We start from the raw sequence: 24625 nt of genomic DNA on the forward strand, positions 1-24625 counted from the left end.
CCAGTTAAAACTGGACAAGAGAACAGATAGTTGCTTTGGGACGAGCTTGGCAACGTTGTGGCTGGAGCTGTGACTGTGGAAGGTAATGCTGGAACAGTAAAAGATCAAAATGACAAAATCATGGCACTTTAAGTTTGTTTTTTGCACTTTGCCCCATATTTAAATGAGCCTAAAAAGGTCCTTAATGCAGTTACACACATAAAAAGTCATACTAATCATAATCTCTAGAAAGCATGACATTTAAATAAATAATAATAAAATAAACAGATTTTCTTTGGAAGGGCTTATGGGGGGCAGGTCATGAATATAATACATCTAAGGCTACAATAACAGATTGGGGGGGGGGGTGTTTTATTAAGGCAAGCCAATTATACCCTAAACTGCATTATGGAAAAGGACATTGGAGTCTTTGTAGATGATAAACTTGGCTGTAGCAAGCAAGTCAGCAGCATCAAGGGCAAATAAGGTCTTGAGCTGTATTAAAAGGGGCATAGAGTCACGAGAGGAGGGGGTCATTCTTCCACTGTATAAGAGCACTTGTAAGGCCCCTTCTTAAATATGCCGTACAGTTTTGGGCTCCATCACTCAAACAGGACATTATTGTATTAGAGAGGGTACAGAGAAGGGCAACTAAGCTGGTAAAAGGTATTGAAAATCTTAGCTATGAGGAAAGACTGGCCAAATTGGGGATGTTCACACTGGAGAAGAGGGGCTTAAGGGGTGATGTGATAACTATGTATAAATATATAAGGGGATCATATAATAATCTCTCTAATGCTTTAATTACCAGTAGGTCTTTCCAGCTGACACGAGGTCACCCATTCCGATTAGAAGAAAAGAGGTTCCGTCTAAATATTCGGAAGGGGTTTTTTACAGTGAGAGCTGTGAAGATGTGGAATTCTCTCCCTGAATCAGTTGTACAGGCTGATACATTAGATAGCTTTAAGAAGGGGTTGGATGGCTTTTTAGCAAGTGAGAGAATACAGGGTTATGGGCGATAGCTCATAGTACAAGTTGATCCAGGGACTGGTCCGATTGCCATTTTGGAGTCAGGAAGGAATTTTTTCCCCCTCTGAGGCAAATTGGAGAGGCTTCAGATGGGGGGTTTTGCCTTCCTCTGGATCAACTGGCAGTTAGGCAGGTTAAAAAAAGTTAAGATGTTGAACTTGATAGACGTGTGTCTTTTTTCAACCTTACTTACTGTGTTACTATGCAACAGAAAAAAAATTCACTCAACACAAAATATTGCAAAGAGAATGATTTCACATATGATGTATAGTAACATCTTGCTTGTACAGGACAGAAACAAATTCAGTTTCATTTTTGTTTTTTGCTTTTTGCTTTTCCTATCACAATGTGCAGAAAGACACTTCTGATCACTTTGATCTCCTTTACTATAACCAAATTAATAAATGTGAATTTTGCTCTTCTAATTAACCTTGTTAAAATATATGAATTTTACAGCAGCATAGAAATCCACACAAAAGCCTCTGTATACTGTAGATAGATGAACGAAAAGCTTATTCTCAAACCAACACTAGATGGTGACATTCTCATAGTGTAGAGCACTAAGCTCTGTAGACCGCGCTGTGATATTTCTAGTTTAGCATTTTGCATTTCTTGCTCTGCATTTTTCAGATTTGTGGGATGAATGAGGGGTTATAATCTAATAAAAAAGCTCTGCTCAATGAAATAAAAAGTATATCAAAGATGATCCCATCTTTGATATATATTTCATGTGGTTGTGCGGGGCCTTATTATTATTAAGCTATTATATTATATAATATATATAATATAATAGGCAACTTTGTCTATTGATGTTGGGGAACTCTAGAGCACCCGCCCCCATGAATGAGGTAGAGGTTTCAAGGTTCCCACACTGTGTTGCATCAAAAGTCAGGCAGACTTGTGGCAAAAAAAACTCATACTAATGCCATTTTAATGCCACATACCAGAATAAAAGTAACCTCCACTCTAAAAGTATTAGCTGAGACTTGGGTTTGATTTATGAACACTTGCAGAAGCAATTACTTTCATTTTGATGCTTTGGGTGCAACTCCCCACATAGGCACAATTATACTGGAATCTGGATGAAACTACTGCATTGTGGGTAAAAAACAGGTTATTTTTGTCCAAACATTGCACTGTGCACATAGCACTGTGCTTGTAATTTAGTTTATGCTCAGAGACTAGTTAGGGTACACAAACTGTATTTGCAATACAGACCCATAAGCAGTTATCAGTTACAGTAATAACCATATCCTGTAGGTGAACTATGTTCTCCTTTTGACTGATGGCTGCATACATATGATATTGGTTGTTATACAAATTTATACCCATTTATTCAGGTTCGGACTGGGGGGCCAGGCCCCATCGGGGCTGCTGTTGCAGGGCTCCTGTCTGCCACCACGGCCCCCCTTCGCCACCGCCAGACTCTCCTCCACTGCTGCCGGACCACCCCTGCATGCGTGTAAGTGCACGAGCGCAATGTGTTGGGACAGTCATCGGCTGCAGGAAAAGAAAGCTCAGGGTGCGGATCTAGCCCAGCGGGGCCTACAAGAGCCTGGGACCCGCCGGGTTTTTTCCTGACCTTGCATTTTTCATTTTATATGTTGGCGCTTTATAAATACGTGTTCATAATTATAATAATATGCTGATACAGTTGCTCTAAAATTGATGCAAATATGGTGCTTATTAACAACATTCAATAATGGTACAATTGTGATGCAGCAGGCATGGGGAGTTACATCTGCTGCAATTATGCTGGAATTGTTTGCACAACCTTTCTTGAACATGTGTTAGTAGTATTTTCTCAGATTTAATTAAATGGATATATAAGATTTAATATAGATATATATATTTTATAATATATACATATTGTAGGATATGTGTGTCAACGGGGCCCAATATTGTGTGTATTTTACCAGCATTAGGCTGGTGAAGTATAAACTCCGGGGAAAAGTCTGTGTGGCTGCAGCAAGTAATGCTGTTTAATTCTATTCTGGCTTAGGAAAAGATGGATAGTGGGTCCCTGGAGTGAATGGAAGAGAGCAGGGTGGGCTTCCATTCCTTGATTCAGTAAGGGTTTTCAGCTGCCAAGCTAGAGGCAGTAAACAAATAGCTACAGGTGAGCTGTAGTTAAAAGGAGGTGTGGAGCAACACCTCAGGGCTTCTTCCCCTGGATCTGAAGGAGGGTGAGGGGCCATGTGAGGACCTTCTTGAGTTAAGGAAGGTGCCTGTGTGTAGCTGGGAAGGAGAGTGATTCTCTGCTGAGTTGGAGAGAGAGCTCTCAAGGACTGGAGAGGAAAATAGAAACCCCTCCCAGGAGACAAGTGTGTCTTGAGTGTGCCCAGGGAGGATTCTGGGATTTGCGGTCCACCAAAAGCCAGCGAGGGCTAAGGAAACCGTGAGTTACAGTTAACACCAATGATGGTGTGAATTGGGACTGTTAATGCTTATGTGAAGCAAATGTTATCCCCTATGTGAAGCCAGTGGGCTGAAGATTTGTGTTTGTGCGGTGTCAGTCTCCATTCTATATGCTGAAAACTGTGCCAGGGCCTTGAGTTTCGCTACCTGAAGCTCACTATATATATATATATAATTATACATGTACATAACTATAAACTGTAGCTCTTGAGATATCTGTGTCCATGGATATTATGCTCGTCCAAGAAGTCATCCAAGTCCTTTTTCGAGATCTGTGATGGCAACCTGCAGGGTTACCCACAATCTCACTGCCCTCACCATGAACAACCATTTGTGTTGCTTCAAGTAAAAAATCTGTCCTCTAAAGGGGTGGCTTTGTTCTTTTCTACATGAATATTTTTGCCATGAATTTTGTGTTGCCAGGGTAACACTTTTGAACATTCTGCAATACCAGACATTTCCACTGAAGCTAATTGTATACCAGCTTTAACACTGGTAAAAAAAAAATCTTGCAGGACCATGCCAGACCTCAAAGAATACTGGAATATTACTTTAAGTGCTTTACCAATCAAAGAGCTGAGATCTTCTAGTACTCTGTGGTGAACTTTTGTTTTTGGAACTTCCTCCTAAATCAACCAGCCTTCATTACATAAATTATTAAAACTGGGTCTATACAAAGAAAACATCCATTAAATGGTTTTTAAGCAGTGTAACCAGAGGAAAAAATAACAGTTCAAAATCTCTGCCTTTTTCCTGCCTCATCGACCAGTTTTCCTCCCTTAGATACCAAGGGTCCCAACCCCCTGTCTATGCATGTTGTCATTATCCTTGTGTCTAATTTATTATTATTATTTTAAACTGTCTACTTCATTATTCTTTAGTGTGGTGCATCACTGAGTGCTACCATTCATTGGAATCATTAAACCCTGGTGCTAATTGCAATTGTGTATTAATGATTCTATAATTATTTTCTGCACTTAAACAATTTGTGTGGACAAGTGATTGTTAAATATGAAATAATGATATTTAACATAGTGGTAACCTTTAAAAATTGATAACTAAATTGACACCAGAGAGAAATGTACGGTTTTAGAAGCTCTTCAACTGCACAGGTTAATGTATAGTGCAGTGGCTACTTTATCCCACCGTGTTATGGAACTGTCTATTAATTATGAAGAAGTAAAAGATTTCCTATCAGATTTAAAGCAGATGCTGTCTGTTGGGAATCTGTCAAAAATGATCATATTGGGCTCCTAAAGCAGCAATCACACAGCTGGAACAGTGAAAAGAGGGATGGGGCCTGCCATATTGTCAATGTGCTACTGAAACTGATACCACAGTACCACAAAAGGTTATTAAATTAAGGCATGTACAATATGTACTTAGATAGAGAACTGGCTGAAAGGTAGAGTATAATGTTTGGTAATAAATGGGATATTTTCAAATTTGAATCTGTTTGATTCTTTGTTTATTAGTATTACATGACCTTGAGTTTTGCATTGTACAGTATGTACTTTTTCTGTTTTTGGTGATGACACTTTGGAGTCATGCACCAGGTCAGGTCCCCACAGGTACCAGGGGAAGACCCGCAAATCATTCATGTTTTGGGCAAAAAATCCCCAATTCCTTGACGTTGCAGTTTGTGGGTAACCCGCCTTGGTACCGGCCTGGTCCCTCCCCTGTGGTTTGGGCAAGGTTTTCTTGCTGAATCAGTGGTCAAGTCCATCACTTCTGGTTGACGCTGTCGTAGGTCTTGGGTCAGAAGTTGAGTTTAACTCTATGTGGTCCAGTTTAGGTAACGGTTTTGGGTAGGGAAAAATTTTGGGTGACAGCTGATGGTTTGGCAGGTTTGGGTTGGGCAAGGGTCTGTCTGACTGAACCCATGCAGGACTATAACTTGGGAACCTATTTATTGAAATTTGTGGGTTGCATTTCTTCAGTGATTAAAGAAAATCATGAGGTAAAAATGCAATCTTGAATTATTTTCCTGACCTTGAAATGTTAACATTCAAGCTATCTACCTATAAAATGAGGAGAATCCCACTGAAAAGGTGTGCAATGCAAAAATGTATAAAATATGAGGGCATGTTTATCAGAGCAAAACCAGACTGCTTCATGTATTCTGCACGTTTCAGTTTTCTTCTGTATGTCCTAGAACTGAAATGTTGCAAAATAATTTACTTCTAAATGGAAACAGACATCATTTATTACTATAATGGTAAACTTAACATGATAAGGACGAAGCCTCATAATGTGTCCCCTGGTATACATAATATTTTGTTTTCTAATAAAAAGAAATACAAAAAGTCACCAGCAAAAATAATCCTCTTTGTTAAAGAAAGAGTAGATGAGAACCTATTGACACAAAACTCTTGGGTAATAAAACTTAAAAAGAAGCGTTGACTGGTTTACAATAAGCCATATATTTTCATCATAAATGTGTGTTTGATGAGCTCACTTTCCCTAGCATGTACTCATATGTTTAACATTAGAATATGAGAAATAAATCCATACATTGTTGAAATGCTTAGAAATGTCCCTTGGTGCCAAATTTATCCTAAGCAGACCCCAAACACGTTTACATTTGTTTAACCTTACTATGGTTAGTAAATATAAAAAGTGCATAAGACCAAACAGGAGACCAAACATTCTAGACACTATCAATATCATTACCAGGATTTAAAATTGACTTGACAGCACTTATTAATAATACAAGTATAAACTATCTTAGATTAAATGTGGAATTGCCAGCAGCAGTTTGCCGTTCATATTTCATAAAATATAGCAGATTGAGAATATTATAGTGCCAATACAATGGCCCCAGGAGTTATTACACACCAGCGCATCATTCTTTGTAATTAACATAACTCATTACTGTCTACGGCACATCAGAGTAAATGTCTTAGTCAAGGGCAAATTCTCTCATGTTACCACATGTTGGTTGTCTTGATTTTATTAAATGAAGGTGCCATAGAAAGATACTTCTGGCAGTCTTGTGACCCATGGTTTTTGGACAGATCTGCACATCACCATTGGGCAACAATGTTTTAGGAACATATACTTATAGCTAAAAACTAAGTTGTATGTGCATCATTAAATGAAAATTGAGTGGTGTCCTAATCAGGATAACGAGAAACACATTGACTTGATTTTGTTTCTAATTTTTCTGCCTTTTCAACTTTCCTTTCATGTTTTTCCTCAAAATTTTCTACACATTTTCCTTGTATCTTCCATATCAATTATATTCCCAAGCAAACATTTCTTACCCAAGGTTTAGCATGTCCAGTAACTGACATGTAATGCACAACTGTGGCTAACACAGGAACATTAGAATTAAAAATATTAGCCCTGTATTTCGATCCAATTTGAGTTATTTTTGGCCTTCCTTCACTCCCCTAGAACATTAATGTGGGTTGACATAAAAAGTGTGTTGTTCTGATGTCACTTTGCATTGAATTTATATTGTATATTCTGTAGTATGAATACAGTAGTGCTTATCCCTGAAAGAATGTTACTTCCTTATGTAGCTGGAGATCACATGAATATCTTTAGAGGCAGTGGCGTAACTACAGAGGTTGCAGGGGGTAGCAGGAGTAGAGAGGACACAGTAAGGCCCTAAATAATCAACAATTGGTAGAATAGGTCAATTTACCATGGTCCTCAATTTAATTTGCTGAGTGACCCAGTCACATCAAGTGATTCGGCTTGAAAAACATTTATTAAGATATGAAATATATCTATTTTGAGCAACATTGTCTGCTGGATTTAGGTCTTAGTAAACTTTTAGTCTTGCAAAGATGACAATGGCACTGAAGGACTTGAAGTTTAATTCAGCTAAGATATGTTTTTATAGAAATTGTTTCTTAGCTTGTAGCTTAGCTTTTGCAACTCACCTTATTAATACTGCTAGCTACCTTCTGGTTTACATGTGATGGGGGTGAAAGCTCTTTTGTAAAAAAAAAAAATACTGATGTTTTTTGTCTTCTGTTTTCAAGTTAATCTAAGCCTCAGCTCTCTTAAACCATGTGTCAGATTTATTGGAGATTTCGCAAAAATTAAGGAAATCACAATGGGGAAATGTAATAAGAGCCCACAAAAAATGTCCACTTCAAGTAGGTTTTAAAAGCTAATACACATTTACAATTGATCGCGTACAGTCTAATGAACAATATTACAATGGGGGGAATGTGTATATTTGCTATTTATGAGAATTTCTTTTAAGACTTTTATTACATTTCCCCAGTCATTCTTCCAATTGTCCAATTATGATTAATTATTGGGAAATACCAGGTCAGTTTTCACATTATGTGAAACTTTGAATTTTAGAAAAACATTAAGCCAATATACTATGTTACCAAATTAAACAGAATTTCTAAAATCACCTAATCAATTCAATCATTGACAGAGTTAGTATGGAATTTACTAGAATGTTTTTAGTATGAAATTTACTAGCATGTAAACCAGAAACAGAGGTTAGTCCAAACCACTCATACTAAACAAATCTCACATACAAAAGATACTACTATAAAAAAGTTGAAATAAATCTGTTTTGGTTATGCCCTGCTATTGGATATACATGCTTCACATTCATGCATAAACAAATCAGTCGCATATTATGTCCTTTCAAATGACCAATGCTTTGCTCCCCATTCTATAAACCAGTTTTCTAGAATTGAGACCTCCAAGGAATCTGAGGATTATATTTATTTATGCAATTTGCAGAGAATGATGCTTCTCAGATAATTCAATCATGATTCTATCAACTACTGTAGCTCAAGGGTGTTTTTCTATCTTGTCTGAGGATGAGGTTACATTCTGTGATCTTGAGTGATAACTTAGCTATGACTCCATGAACAATGTAAAAAACTAATAACACATCCCATTTTAGAAACTGCATTTCAGAACACTGAAAATATGTCAAAGTATTTATTTATTAAAGATGAATTGCATTTAAATGACCAAAAACACTAAAAAAAAGAATACATTTCATTCTCAGGCAAAATGTATCTGCCCAATATCTGTAGAATCAACATCCTGATTTTAATTGCAGTCTTTGTTTGTTGCTCCTTAATGACCCACAACCTTTATCTGTTGCCCAGACTACCAACCTTCCATTCAACCTGAGTACCTTTTCTTTCAGATGTAGGTTCAAGTTCCTAACAAGTGGAAGAAATTGTGAATGATCTTAATGAATAAATTATAACAATGTTTTAATAAAGCCTGGACAAGGTAAATACCATTTATAAAGATATCTATTGGGTATTTGTATGCCTCTGGTTCTCTAAGTGTTTATTTATAGCAGATTCCCAACTGCAATTTATTTACTTGTTTTTACTATTAGTCTAACATTGTAGGTACAAAAAAGGAGGGTTGTGGGTGCACAATATTCCCCTGTCTAAATAATTTAATGAATATGCAAGTGCATGTATTTAAAAAAAGAAAAACAGGGTTTTTTGTTACAAAATTATGATCATAAAGTTGATAAGCCATCATACCACGTCAAGGTTAACCCCATACGGCGGCCCCTAACTTGTTTACCTGTGATCAAAATATAAAAGGTCATATACCTTTCTGCTTAACAGTATTACTTGGAGTAAAAGTCTCCTGAAGCTTGGTTTCAATCTGTGGACCAGATCCTCCCCCGCCACCTGCATATATGGCTTTTAAAAGGGAGACTGCCCAAACCAACCCCCATTTTTTTTTTTAAAAATGTGATAAACGCCAGCTCTCTAAATTAAGGACTGTTGGTTATGTCTCTTAGTAATGTTGGTTTCACATGGATAACAAATTGGTCCCTGTGTGTGTGTGTGTGTGTGTGTGTGTGTGTGTGTGTGTGTGTATATATAATAAATAACAGAATACCTGGCAAAGTCCTGGATGCAGTTTATGTTGTCCCAGGTTTCTCTCAGAATGGTTCCAGGCCATGTAGCCGGTCCAGGTTTTCTTGCACTCAGGTGGGCTAGTTATTTCCCAGTGTGTGAGAACTGTGAAGGAGACTGTGAGTGTGCTGAGCTGCAGGTTGATGAAATAGCACCAGGTGTCTGGAAAGAGGAACAGGAAAAAATCCCTCGGCTGGGTGCTGAAAATCTAACAGGGACTTTGTAATCTTAATACTGTAAGTGCTGGACATATTTTCTTTTCTTTGTACACCATTTTGGGTGTTAAAGCAGGAATGCTATTCCTATATTGAAGCAAGTGTGCTGAACCTGTTCAACCACCCAAGCTATATAAAACTGTTCAAGGTGGCCTTCTACTCAAGTTTCTGTGCTAAAACAGTGCTGTGCTTATGATCCCTACTAGCCTGAATCTCACAATAAAAATATATATATATATATATATATATATATATATATATATATATATATTTATATTATGTCGGTACAGTGAACACACTCCTCCCGGATATATTTCTGTCGATGGTGGTGCGTTGGTCAAAGTTTGATAATACAATCCAGTAAATGGACCCGCACTCGTTCATATTAGTGAAATAAATGTGTCTTTATTCACAGGTTCATGGAAAGGAAATGAACCTGTGAATAAAGACACATTTATTTCACTAATATGATCGAGTGTGGGTCCATTTACTGGATTATTTATATATATATATATATATATATATATATATATATATATATATATATATATATATATATATATATATATATATATATATATATATATATATATATATATATATATATATATATATATATATATATATATATATATATATATATGATATAAAGCTAGGATACTCATATTTGACATTCTAATTGTATTTGCTAGTTTTTATGCCTATCAGTTTTCTTCCACAATAAACAATGCAACTATACAATAAAGAGCAAGAATACGAATGTGAATATAAATAATTTGCTGTAACACAATAAAATGTGCACTTGAACTCCCAACAGGCTAGTATGTTGCAATGCAATTCATCTGGATTAGCTGTCCTATGTTCCAGCTTCATTAAGTTTTTAATAGTAATTCTGTGTGTTTATTTACAGAGCATACATATTTCCCCATTGAACTCTGTATTTAGATCTATATCTGTACACATCCCTAAGCTATAGTTTTGACCTTAAATACTTAGCATGGATGGAAAACTTATAATCAGGAAGCAGTTCATCAACTGGTCGTTGCTAAATGACTCCAGATACTAGAAAAAGATGCCACAGATGCAAATAAAAATAGTTGATCCAGAGAAGAGCTGCTTCCTGTGCAGTGTGGGAATTCTTTGTATCACTTCTCTTAAAGGGGCGGATTTACTAAAGGGTGAAGTGGCGTTACCACCCGCAGGGACATAGACAATTTACTAATGGGCGCAGTCACCAATTTGCTAGCGAAAGAAACTGTCGCTAGCGGTCATTCACACTCTATCGGCAGGCGACTTTTCACTCTGCTCGGTCCTTACTCAGCAAATTCACTTAAGTGCGATTTTTTTTCGCCAGAGTTGCCTTCGCCACCTCAGATCAGGCGAAGTGCATTATAGTAGCTAGAATTTCCTTCTTCTGTTACTTACATTATATTCTGTGAGCCGAAAATACATCCAAAAAACACTGGTGTCTTTTCATTTTTCAGCATGATAGACTGCAAAAGACCCAACTGAAACTTTTATTGGGTAACTGGTTTTCCCCATACATTTGCAAACATATGGAACATTCATTTTACAGTGGGCAAATGTATAGGGCATTGTTAAAGTTCGCTGAACATGTGTTTTATAAAGTGTAATTTAGTATATGCACCAAAATTTAACATAAAGACATCCATACAACTTTAAATTTCCCGACCTATACAAATTGACCTGAGCACAAGATCCATAGCGAAGTTCCCAAAGGCAGAAAATGCTCGCATTGCAGAAGTAAAGCTAGCAAAAAGTCGCCAGCGTTCAGCACCCACGATGAAACTCCACATTTTAGTGAATTAGCATAGTCTGAGCGCATTTGCGCCTGGTGTAGCAATGATGCAAAACGGTCACTGGCGACAATATACCGTTTAGTGAATCTGCCCCAATGTGAGAACAAAAATTGTTTATTTTGGTAAGAACACACATACACACACACAATCATATTAACACACACACACACACACAATCATATTAACACACACACACACAATCATATTAACACACACACACAATCATATTAACACACCGGTGGGTCTATGAAGTGATCTTTTTGACTTAATTGCCAGAGTGAAAAATAAAGAGATTTAGGAATACATACATGGTGCTTGTCAACATCCTGCCACTTCTTGGTTATTTTCTGGCTTCTCATCTGCAAATTCTACAAAAAACATATGTCAACCCTATGAGTTATCCCTATCCTGCATCACTAAATAGCCCCTAGACCTCTTTGCTTCTAATCAATTTCCTGTTTCTAGAATGTACTCATATCGCTGTGGCCAATCAAAGCACCAGATGCAGGTCTGGACTGTGAAAAGTAGAAGACAATTTTGGTGATAATAAAGAGAAATCAGATGGCACTCACCAAGCAAAATGTGCTAATTTTTTATGATCTATTCAGATCTCTGAAACGTTGTGCAGAGATCTGAATAAATCATAAAAATTCAGCACATTTTGCTTGGTGAGTGCCATCTGATTTCTCTTTGTTATTGCTACATGTATGGAACTGAAGAGCAGCAAAGTTCCCAGATAGAGCACCACAGTATTTAACCCATGGAGGTAGGATTCTATTGAAGTTTGATTGAAAATTTTGGTGACACTTGCTGAGCCCCATATTCCATATAAATCCCTTTGGGTCCTTTGACTCTAGAATGTGAGTTTATAGAAAAAGTCTACTTCGTATTGACCCATGTTTTTTAATTTCTAAAAAAAAAGCACAATTTAAAAAAAATCTGCATGAATAAAGGATAATTGGATATGGATAAATTTTAGATGATTACAATTATAATCAATATTACTGGAAACTGTTTCTCCATTAACAGGCTTCTAGACAGTGATTTAAAAATAGTGTTGTTCCGAAAAATAATCTGTTCATTTTTTTTTTCAGTTCCTGTCATTAGCGGCAAACAGACAAATGTTTTGCCTGTGCACCTGCCATGTGGAACACTCACTAAGATTAATGGCTATACTGTACTTGTAGATGGGCATCACTGCAGAGCTGCTTGCGTGCTGTTGCTTTTAGTCACGTACAAAAGCTGTCATTATTCTGCAGAACTTTCTAATAGATGGAAAATGCTGCTATAGTTCTTATAGTTTTTTTTTTTTTTTTTTCAAAAGTGCTCATTTCTGTTCACAAATGTATTCCAAAATGCTTCCATGCAATAAAATGCTGGTCTAAACAATACTTAACACCATTATTAAACTACATTTGTGGGAAGGTAAATGTAACCACTAATGATATGCCACAGACAGAGAGCAGTAATAATGAACTGTATATACTGTAGTAACAATTCTTTGAAAATGCAGACTGATATAAACCCAGAACTGGAGCCTCTTACAATCCACAAAAAAAGGATAAATAAAAAAAAAAACAAGAGGGCTTATTTATTAAACCTCAATTTTTTTCTGGATGGGTTTTTAAAGGGGAAAATGTATTTATTTATTTATTTTTTGAGATTTATTAAAGGAATTGTTTAGTGTAAAAAGAAAAACTGGGTAAATACTGTAGATAGGTGATGCAAAATAAAACATGTTTCTAATATAGTTAGCCAAAATGTAATGTATAAAGGCTGGAGTGGCTGGTTGTCTAATATAATAACCAGAACACTACTTCCTGCTTTTCATCTATCTTGGTTTCCACTAATTGGTTACCAAGCCGTAACCAATCAGTGACTTGAGGGGGGGCACATGGGTCATAACTGTTGTTTTTGAATCTGAGCTGCATGCTAAGGATCAATTGCAAACTCACTGAACAGTTATGTCCCATGTGGCCTTCCTTTAAAGGTAGCCATAGACGTAACAACTACGATCTTTCTTGAAAAAGATCTTTTTAAGAAAGATCATTCATTTCCATACACATGTGAGCTGTATCATCAGATATACAGGTACAAACAATAGAATTCTACCTGTTTCTGACGATTCAGCACTAACAATGGCCAATGTTTGAGTGCCTTCTAAGACACCCGATCACAATTTTCCGTCCAGCCCGATCAACAAGTTGACCAATATCCAAGTCTTCTGCTGATATTGGTTGGCTCTTTTACCACCATACACGCACCAAATATTGTACGAAAATTTTTAGTATGATATTATCTGTGCATTTATGGCCACCTTAACTCAGAGTTAGAGAGCTGAAAAGCAGGAAGTTGTATTCTGTTCTGTTATATTAGACATCCAGTCACTCCAGCCTTTATACATTAAATTTTTGGCTAACTAACTATATTAGAAACATGTTTTATTTTGCACAGCCTATCTATTTACCCAGTTTTTATTTTTACACTGAACTGTTTATTTAAACCCCAAAGCTGCTAAAAATCCGAATCCGAAAATATTCCATCTAAAACCTGTCTTTGTAATGTAGAAATGAATGGCAGATGTCCCTGTAGTTTCTTGACATTGTGGTTTTGGTACAATAATCAAAAAAAGTCAGACGACAACTCAGAAAAATCAAGCTATTTGGAGGTTAAACTCGGAAAATTCCTATTATTTGAACTACCCCATGATTTTGGCGATAATTTTCCAGCATCAACTTTTTTGAGCTGCTTTTTTGATAAATGAAATACATTTGTGGATGGGAATTAGGTTGACTATGTTTTAACATAAAAATTAGCAAATACCCCCCTTGTGTTTTGGTACACAATTGGATTCTTGACTTTGATTAACAAGTGCTTTTAATCATTTCCAAAGAGAATAAGTGATGAAAAAAGTAACAAGAACATAAGCTTGTTTAGAGATGAGGCTGAAAAGATTAATTGAAGAAGTGTAAATTTAAAAAAAAAAAAGATCTTGATATTAATCAACAACACATTTCAAACTTATCTTGTATTGGTTCATGCTAAACCACTAGCAGGCAGTGTCGGACTGGCCCACCAGGATACCAGGAAAATTCCCGGTGGGCCAAGGTTTCAGTGGGCCTTTCTGCTCACCCAACTTTGCCTTTACAACAGCAATTACCTCATTTCTATATAAGAATAAAGAAACAAAATAGAGGGAGATACTGATGATAATATTTGAGGAGAAGTGATTAAAAGAATAAAGAAAGTGAATGATAAAAGAAGGAAAACTAGTTTGGAGAGTGGGCCTGTGACCAATGGCTTTCTGGTGGGCCCAAGGCATCCCAGTCCAACACTGCTAGCAGGATGTTAAAACACGCACACAATAGATATAGTATACTCGCATGCTAGTAAATGTCTTCCTAACAGAAAAAGGAAAGCACAGCAAATGTTACATGAAATAAATCAGTGAGTGTTGTGCAACAACAAAGAACTGAGGAATTGCACAACAAATGGCGCTCTTGTTGAGAGAACTAGCAATGCAAAACAGATATGTCTGGGCAACGCACCTCTAGAGCCCACAGAATGTGAGTCACTACAGTAAATTGTACAGGTTAGGATCCATTATCGAGAATGCTCGGGAACCTAGGGTAGTCCAGATAAGGAAAATGTACTTAATTTGGATCTTCATACCTTAAAAGAGAAGCAAAGTCATATTTAATTGGGGGTGGCAAAAGTAAGGCACCCCCAAGTGATTATTTATAATTACCGCACACCCTGGGCCGGTACTTCCAGTGAGAACCACGGATCGATTGGATTCTTTCTTCGTTCTTCAAATTTCCCGGGGGAGATGCATGTGCAGTAGAAAGAAATAGTTGACTCCTTTGTTAAAGTTCGGCTTTTCGCATTACTGCGCATGCACACCCGGGTGAAGAAAGAAGAAGCTGGAAGCCGATCGCGGTGCTTGCTGGAAGAACCCCGGGCAGGTGCAGTTTTCTGCTGATAGGAGCACCGGCCCAGGGTGTGAGGTAAATATATACAATCACTTGGGGGTGCCTAACTTTTGGCACCCCCAAGTAAAGTCTGCTAAAAATTATTTAAACATTAAATAAACCTGGTAGAGTAGTTATGCCCAAATATGGCTTCATGTAACTTAGTTTGGTTCAAGTACAAGGTACTTACTGTTTCATTTCTACAGAGAAAAAGGAAATCGATTTTTAAAATAAGAATTAACTTAAAATGGAGTCTATGAGAGATGGCCTTTCTGTTTTCAATGTTCTAATCATGCTGAATCAAGTATATACCATCCTAGGGTGGATGGACAATGCTACCACCAGCTCAGCTACAGAATCAAATAAATGCATGCAAATAGTACTCGCTATTCAATCCCCTGGGACACACAGTTCAATTTAACTCTTTGGGGCACATATTTTCAAATGTGTGTATTCAAAACATCTCTCGCTCTTTTGGCTTCATATGGCTAAGCAATGTATAATAGAAGCCTGTGCAACCATTATGTTCTATACACATCACAGGTTATTGTTGTAATACATGCAACAGCATTCATGCTTAAACACTGGAGTATTAAAATGGTCACAAGGTGGCACTGTGAATATTGTTAATGTGTGATTGCAATGATCTATGCTGTTGTATTACTGCACTCTGTTGTTTCTGTTTCCTTTTTGTGTCTCCACCATATTCTCCTTGATCTTCCACACTGTTAAATGTGCTCTGTATCATCCCTGAGTGATTCACAAGTAAATCCTTTCCCAAGTTGCTGTGCTGAGGGATCCCTGCGTGATCATCATAAAGACCACCTCTGCCAACAGGTTTTGGTCCCAGGCACAATCCAACTCAGTGAACAGACTGGCACAAGGAATCTTCCAGAGGTACTGTGAACTACAAAGCACAAGTAAGAATCACAGCTTTATACAAGGAAGTGAGGCAGACATGGCTAGCAGCTCAGAACTTAAAGGGATACTGTCATGGGATCAGTTAATAGTGCTGCTCCAGCAGAATTCTGCACTGAAATCCATTTCTCAAAAGAGCAAACAGATTTTTTTTATATTCAATTTTGAAATCTGACATGGGGCTAGACATATTGTCAATTTCCCAGCTGCCCCAAGTCATGTGACTTGTGCTCTGATAAACTTCAATCACTCTTTACTGCTGTACTGCAAGTTGGAGTGATATCACCCCCTAAATAAGAAAGAGAGCAAAGTTTGCTTCAGCTGCAAGAAACCAGGACACTTTAAGAAAGACTGCTCAATATGGAAGGCAGAGCAAAGGGCAACATTTCCAAGAAGTTCTAAACAAACAGTCAGAACTACAGTGAATGACAGAAATCAGTGGAATGGAACTTTTAAAGCAACAAACACCCTTTCAAACCAGAACTGGTATATAAATTCAGGAGCAACAAGTCACATGACAAGCGACAGAAACTTCTTTACAGAGTTTGATCCAAATAACAAAGACACTATTTACCTTGCAGATGGAAGTAGCACTACAGCTGAAGGAATTGGGCATGTAATTCTTATATGTCACAATGCTGACGGACACAGATTGCCGATACCAATAAAGGATGTGCTATTTGTTCCAAAACTAGAAGGTGGGCTCTTATCCGTAAGGCAACTGGGATCCAAAGGACTTATCACAAAATTCCAAGGTGACAAGTGTACAATCCAGAATGGAGAAAAGGTAATCACAACAGCCATAGTGGATAAGCATCTATATCGACTGGACACAATCAAGGAGCAAGCAAGACTCTGCACACGGGGGCACAACAACTGCATTCACATGTGGCATAGACGTCTAGGTCACAGACATTCAGATGGCATACAAGAACTGATTAGGCAGAACCTGACAAAAGATCTAGTATTTTCAGCCTGCCCAACTATCGTGAGATGTGAGTGTATCAAAGCCAAAGGTACAAGAGCAACTCCTCCAAAGGTAAACCAGAACAGAGCTTCAAAAATGCTTGACCTTATACACAGTGATGTGTGTGTGTGGTCCTATGAGAGTGCCGACACCAGGAGGTAATAGATACATAGTGACTTTTACAGATAACCATTCAAGATACACAGTCACATATCTAATGAAAAACAAATCAGAAGTGTTTGAAAAACTGCAAGATTATGTGACAAAGGCAAGGAACAAATTTCAGAGAAAACCACTTGTGTTCAGAAGTGACAATGGAGGAGAATTCACTGGACACAAAGTAGAGAATTTCTTAAAACAGCTTGGGATAAAGCATCAAAAGACTGTCCCATATACACCAGAACTGAATAGGGAAGCTGAAAGGAAAAATAGAACCCTAACAGAAATGATCAGATGTATGCTGACTGATTCCGGACTATCTGAAAAATACTGGGGTGAGGCAGCAATGACAGCTACTTACCTGCAAAACAGATTGTACTCCAAAACTGCCATGAAAACACCATATGAACTGTGACATAGTTAAACACATCAGGGTTTTTGGGTGCAAAGCATTTGCATACATTCCAGAAGAGAAATACAGCTAACTGCAAAATCGGGCAGTGGAAGGTATCCTTGTTGGATATGCAGAAAATTTCAAAGGATACAGAATTCTGGATCCAAAAATTGACAAGGTGGTGATCAGTAACATTGTAACATTTAATGAAGACCTAAGAGATGGTGTAATGACTTCACTAGAACAAAGACCAGAAAAGGTGAACAATACTGAACAAGTAACATGTACTTCTCCAAAACAAATAGTTGAAGTTGGCACTGAATTTGACACCACAGATGAGCAGACACAACCAAGCACTGACAATGAACCAAGGCGTTCAATAAGAGAGAATAAGGGCAAGCCATCTGCTCGACTTTTATACAAAGCAAATACAGCCTGCATATGTGAACCTACATGTTGGAAAGACATATCACAACTTCCAGAATGGGAAGCCAATGAGTGGATAAAGTCTGCAGAAAAATAGATTAAATATCTGCATAATAACCAAGGGTGCATTGCACTTGCACAGTACAGAACAAGTCAACCCAAGAACCAAACATATTGATGTAAGGTATCATTTCCTAAGGAACAACTATTTAAATCAAATTGGGAGCAGAATCAGTAAATACTATTAATGAGCATGTCGGAGACCTCTAGTGACCAAACAGAGGTAAAACCACAATCTCAATAATTTCTCCAAGACATGCTATTCAATAAAAAATATATATTTTATTCACATCAGTAGTTAAAAAACATGTATAGTATTCCCTCTAACGCCTTAGGCGTTAGAGGGAATACTATACATGTTTTTTAACTACTGATGTGAATAAAATATATATTTTTTATTGAATAGCATGTCTTGGAGAAATTATTGAGATCATTTCCTAAGGGACTTGCAAGAGCAAAGACAGCTTAACTTAAAATATTGTCTAACTGAGGACATGGTTGCAGATATGCTTACCAAGCCTCTACATGCAAAAAGACACTTGGAACTATTAAAGAAGAGTGGATTATCAGCTTAAGCCTTTTTCTGTTGAGAAGTGGTGTAATACATGCCACAGCATTCATGCTTAAACACTGGAGTATTAAAATTGTCACAAGGTGGCGCTGTGAATATTGTTAATGTGTGATTTCAATGATCTATGCTGTTGTATTACTGAACTCTGTTGTTTCAGTTTCCTTTTTGTGTCTCCACCATATTCTCCTTGATCTTCCACATTGTTAAATGTGCTCTGTAATCCCTGAGTAAATCCTTTCCCAAGTTGCTGTGCTGAGTGTTCCCTGCGTGATCATTATAAAGACCACCTCTGCCAACAGTTATATCATATGCACATACCAGTATACCAGTCCAGTATATACCATCTGCAGCTGGGTGGATACTACTACTACCAGCCCGCCTACAGCAAAGCGTACTTGTGATTCAACGCTTTGAGGTACAAAGTTTGTAGTGTATCCAAAACTTCTCTTCTCTCTTCATCTTTATGAACAGATTTGAGGAACAGTTTGTGTATGGTCATGTGTTATTTAACCAAATATACAGTGGTGGCGCTACATTGATCACCTGTTAGTGTAGTGGGAGGGCGACATTGGATGCCTTCTGCCATGAGGCCTTTATCAATGTTCTTTTGAATGGGAAGTGACCTCACAACCTATGCAATTGTCTCTACAGCAGCTGCACTGAGGCATCTCTAGTTTGTCCTTCATATACTATTATGGCTTTACGAACAGCAGTGCGCCATGTTTTTAAAAACTCTAGTACCCACAGAGAAATTAGTTTTTTTTTCCTAGTCATTTGAATTATAGATACTGGGGGTCACCCATGATTAGCCCTTAAAAATTCATAATAATGGGTACTAGACCACAGCCCACAAATACTATTAATCAAATTCAAGCCCTATACCCCACTTGTGTTTTCTGCAATTCCGACCAAAAGTACTGTAGCAACTAATCAGGGTTCTTGTGGGCTATCTTTATGGGTGTGAGCCAAGGTAGTGCATACTATCTTATCCCCATCAAGGGTTAACATCTGAACTGGGAAACATAGTGACCTTCTACATTTTGGTTACAATGTAATTCTCCTACCGCACACCTGTAGTTCACCAATCCTGCAAGCTGGTGGTGCATTCCTTCCGTTGACCCGGCCGGGTCCCTTAGCAACCAACGTGTAAAAGAAACGGATCCGCACACACACCGATTAGTGCAGTCGGGGATTATCCCCTTTTATTCAGCCACCAAACATCAATGTTTCGAAACGTTGATGTTTGGTGGCTGAATAAAAGGGGATAATCCCCGACTGCACTAATCGGTGTGTGTGCGGATCCGTTTCTTTTACACGTTGGCTTCTACATTTTGGGACTGCTATAAATATGTATTGTGCAGAAGGAAACAAGAAGAACACACTTAATTTATTTATTTATTTGTTGTTTACTTCATAGACAGAGCTACACCATTCAACAAATAAAACATAATTAGCTGTTCAGTGAAAAGTCATGAATTGACGTGTAGCCAAAGCTAACACATCAGTGAAAACAAAATAATTAATTCATGAGAAACATGAGACGTGACAACCTGCTTTGCCCAGGTGATCTGCAGTCTACAAACTTGCTCTCCGAGTTTCCTTATTTCCCGTAGCCAAGACTGGCTGAGTTATATTATTGATTCCTGTGTGAAATTCAAATATTTGGTCTCTTTTTCATATGTTTTTTCATTTTATCAAATGAAGGAAACTGGCGGGATTTTGAATTGGCACCCGTTTGTGTGTTTGTTTGCATGACAATTAACAACAGTTTTAGGTCCCAGAGCACTACAGCTGTGCATGTTATCGTCTCAGCCAAAGAAGCCAACTCTGATCAAGTGCAGGTTGGAGCATGGGAACAGTCTTGACCTACACAATACATCTTGTTGCATGCGGAAAATAATCTGATCCCTGCCAGGACGTACATCTGTTCATTTTGTTTTGACTACTCATATGCTTCTCAAAAGGCATCTTTTAGATCACAATTATTTGAAAGCATAGAAGCATGTTCTATAACATTATTGTGAACAGACAGTATGTACAATAGATAGGCAGATGCACCAGCAAAGCCTGGGAGCTATAGATACTTAAATATAGTAGAATTTAGAATCCTGATGAAGGCTCTAATGTGAGACAAAACATTGCACAGTTTGCCTCATGATGCACACAAGACCTACTGAATTCTGGATGATTTCTTCTACTATTTATAATAAATAAAAAACATGAATCTGTTGTAAATAATATCCATATAACACACAAGAGCTATTTATATCCTATAAACTATATCATTATTCCCTATATAAACATAATTTAGGGGCAGATTTTTCAAAGTTTGAGGTGAATTTTCGAATGAAAAAAATTCAAATTTCAAGCTATTTTTTGTGTACTTAATTCAAATTCGATTTGAATTTGAAAAAAATGTGACTATCGAAATTTATCATGTACTGTCTCTTTAAAAATTTGACTTCTATCATTTGCCATCTAAAACCTGCTGAATTGTTGTTTTAGCCTATGGGGGACCTCCTAGAACCTATTTGGAGTCAATTGGTGGACTTTGAAAAATCAAAGTTTTTTGGGGGAAAACTTCAAATCGAATTCGATAGAATGCACTAAACAGACCTATTCGACCAAAAAAAACTTCAACTTAATTTCAGTTGGTCTTTTTGAATTCGAATTTCGAAGTTTTTTTCAATTCGAAATTCAACCCTTGATAAATATGCCCCTTAGTGTTGTCATTATAAAGGCCAGATGGCCATTAATGGGTTGAGGTCTAGACCAAAAAGGAAGCAGAAATCAGAAAGTCCAATTAACTGTATCAAAGGGGTTAAGAGAGCTCAAAGCAGTATTTAGGCAAAAGGCACAGGCAGGCAGCAATGAATGTAGTCAGAATCCAAGCAGTCAGGAACCTGGAAATCAAGCCAAAATAGGAATTTAGACGCACCAATTAACTTCACAAAGACCTGCATTCGGGCATCGAACGCAGGTCTTTGGTTTCTATTTCATGTTCCATGATCTGTATAAAAGCTCCTGGACTTCAGTCTTGTGGCTTTAGGTGGCCATGGAACTCCTCAGTGACTTCTAATATCCTCATATTTTACAACAGAGTAAGAGCAATGTATTTTGTACTGCTTGTTAGATGTCGGATACAATTTCACTAAATGCAAGTCTTCAGGAATTGTTGGAGCAGAGTTCAAACTATTCTTTAACACAAGTATTATTGGAGGTGCACAGACATCATTTATCAATGACACATCCAGAGAGCAGGGTATTTAGCTATATCAAGAATGGGTAGTAGAGACCTGTATACTGTACATTATTTCGTTATTTTTTGAAAATGTACAATAAATTGTTCCTAACTTGTTGTAGTGAGCCATTACATATGGCCCACAATGCATCAGCAGAGAGGAAAGTCAAAAGGTTAAGCTGAATTCTCAGAGAACTAATGATGAGTGACTTAAAATGAACTGCTTGGGTGGGGTTTAGTGTTATTATAAGAGTGATATTCACCTATTAACTCAGTCAGTGAATATTAAGGCAAATCAGCCTGTTCTGGTGCCTGTACCCAAGAGAACACCACAAACCAGTTAAACCTCCCAACTCATTGTACAGCGACTCTCTCGGCTGCCGGAGGATCAGCAGGTGGAGGGACCCGGTGGCGGAGGCAGTAGAACACATATGTATAGGAAGGGCTCTGGGGTAAAGGGCAAGCCAAGACTCAATAAGATCAGATTTAGGACTCAGATTATCCATAACAACCTGTCTTCTGGATACGCTGGAGTCCTGTGAGACTCAGACCAAAATCCAATGTGTTCAGTGATGAGCGTGGGCTTCCTGGGCTGACAGGGGATTGGGGGCTGAGTCCCTGCACAATCTCCCCCGAGGTGAGCCGGCTCTGCACAAGGATGTTCCAGGCACACGGGATAGGCACAGGCTGTGGGAGCAAGGGAGGATAATGGAGAAGGAGCCGCACACCGGGCACTACAGCTCTTCATCCAGCCGGGCCGCTTTTCCTGCTGTCAGTACAATAGGAGAGATAGCCGAGGAGGAGAAATCCAGTGCTGCACTATGGATGGTCGCCATATTGCCTTTTCTGAAGAGGAGTGGAAGTGGAGTTTCGATAAGTTATTTCTTAATAAAGGCTTTGCAATTTAAAATTTTAATTTGCCTTGGTGTTTTTTTTTCTTTGTATTCTAACGAATTTTTTTTTTACATTTTTTTTGTTACTGTTCCTTTAAGTCTATTAACCAAAACTCACCACTAGTTTAAAGTAAAACTGCTGGTCCTGGAAAGTCTGCCATATAAAAGTACACGGTACACATGTAATTGAAGGTTAACATTCATAGGTATATAAGACAAGAATATCCTGTAAATTATATGCTTATAAATGGTGCTTAGAGATGTAATTTGTTTAACATGATTCGCTGAAAATTGTACATTATTGTCATGAAAAAAAAAAAACACACTGCCACTGTACAATATGTGGATATTAGGGGGCTATTTATCAAAGATCGAGTTGTTTTTTCCCGAAAAAGTCGAGTTTTCGAGGGTAGTTTCCTAACTACATTTTTTTGGGTTTCTAAAAAAAATTTAGATTTATTATGCCCCAAAGCTTGAATCTGAAAATACTTGTCGAGGACACATAGAATTCAATAGCAGAGGTTCCTTGAACCATTTGAAGATGTCTGTAGCCTTATTGAAGTTCTGGGTTTTTTTGGTAGGTTAATTTGAGTTTAATTTGAATTTGAGTTTTTTATTGCAGAAAAAGCGATAAATTCGAGCATTTGAATTTTTCACCCCAAATTCACTGATCCGAGTTTTTTCCATTCAAGTTTTTCATAAATTTAAAAAAACATTCGAGTTTCGAGTCCGTTTATTCGAGGTATAAAAACTCGACCTTTGATAAATAATCCCCTAGATGTCAACGACCGGTATAAAGGTTAGATTTTACAACAGAGGGTACATGGTATTCTATATAATAGACAAGAGCCATGAATATTCTGTAAAATATACCATTATAAACAGTGCTTAGTGATGTCATCAGTTGTAAACAGTGGAAACATTCAGCATGGAACCTAATGTGTTGCACAATAGATCAGCAAACAGAGAAACATTACTTACAATACCAACCTCAAGGTGATTTATGAATACAGTAAATTATAAAGTAATGTTCCAAAGAGGGAACCCTGAGGAACTCCATTAAATACATTGGCCCATCTAGTGATATATCACCCTTCTTTATAACCTATCTTTCAGCCAGTTCTCTGTCGATGTTAATATAGTATGGACATGGTCAATATTCCTTAATTTAATCAACAGCCTTCTTAAATTGCTCTTTATCTCAGTATCTCACATGTATGATGTAAATCAATTTTAAGAAGGCCTGTTGAATTTCTTTTAAGCTGTTAAATAGCAGTATAACTGGATCAAAGCCAAACCTGACTACAGGCTGAAGCACTGGTTATTATCTAGTTGGCAAAATGAAAGCAAGCCATAAATTGGTTCCCCAGGAGAAACATTTTCTGCACTTACAAACCATAAGTTTATTGCTTCCTGAATTATATATTCATAGAGATTCCAATATGATGAAAAGGAAGAAATAGACAGGGATTTCATCATTTCCAATTTGTGCATTTAAAGAAAAGCCATTACACCAAATGTGACCAATTAGTAGAAAGTTAAAAGACCAATGACATGTTGGCACAAAAAGCATTCTTAAATTTCCACCTGACAATATGGCATCAGTTACTATTGTGGATCATGAACCACCAAGACACAACATGGCTCATTTACCAAAAAGCTACATTGGACAAAATGCTAAACAT

General features: G+C 37.5%; 1 protein-coding gene across 1 annotated transcript in view; it reads left to right on the plus strand.

The window, feature by feature from the left end:
• Positions 1-3212: 3212 nt before the first annotated feature.
• agtr1.L (angiotensin II receptor type 1 L homeolog) overlaps positions 3213-24625 on the plus strand; it is a 67547-nt gene continuing 46134 nt past the window's right edge. Inside the window, exon 1 of the mRNA XM_041562117.1 lies at positions 3213-3406. The gene's annotated coding sequence lies outside the window, so the exon portion shown is untranslated. The remainder of the gene's footprint in view (positions 3407-24625) is intronic.

Source organism: Xenopus laevis, chromosome 5L, assembly GCF_017654675.1.
Source record: "Xenopus laevis strain J_2021 chromosome 5L, Xenopus_laevis_v10.1, whole genome shotgun sequence".
Taxonomy (NCBI): Eukaryota; Metazoa; Chordata; class Amphibia; order Anura; family Pipidae; genus Xenopus; species Xenopus laevis.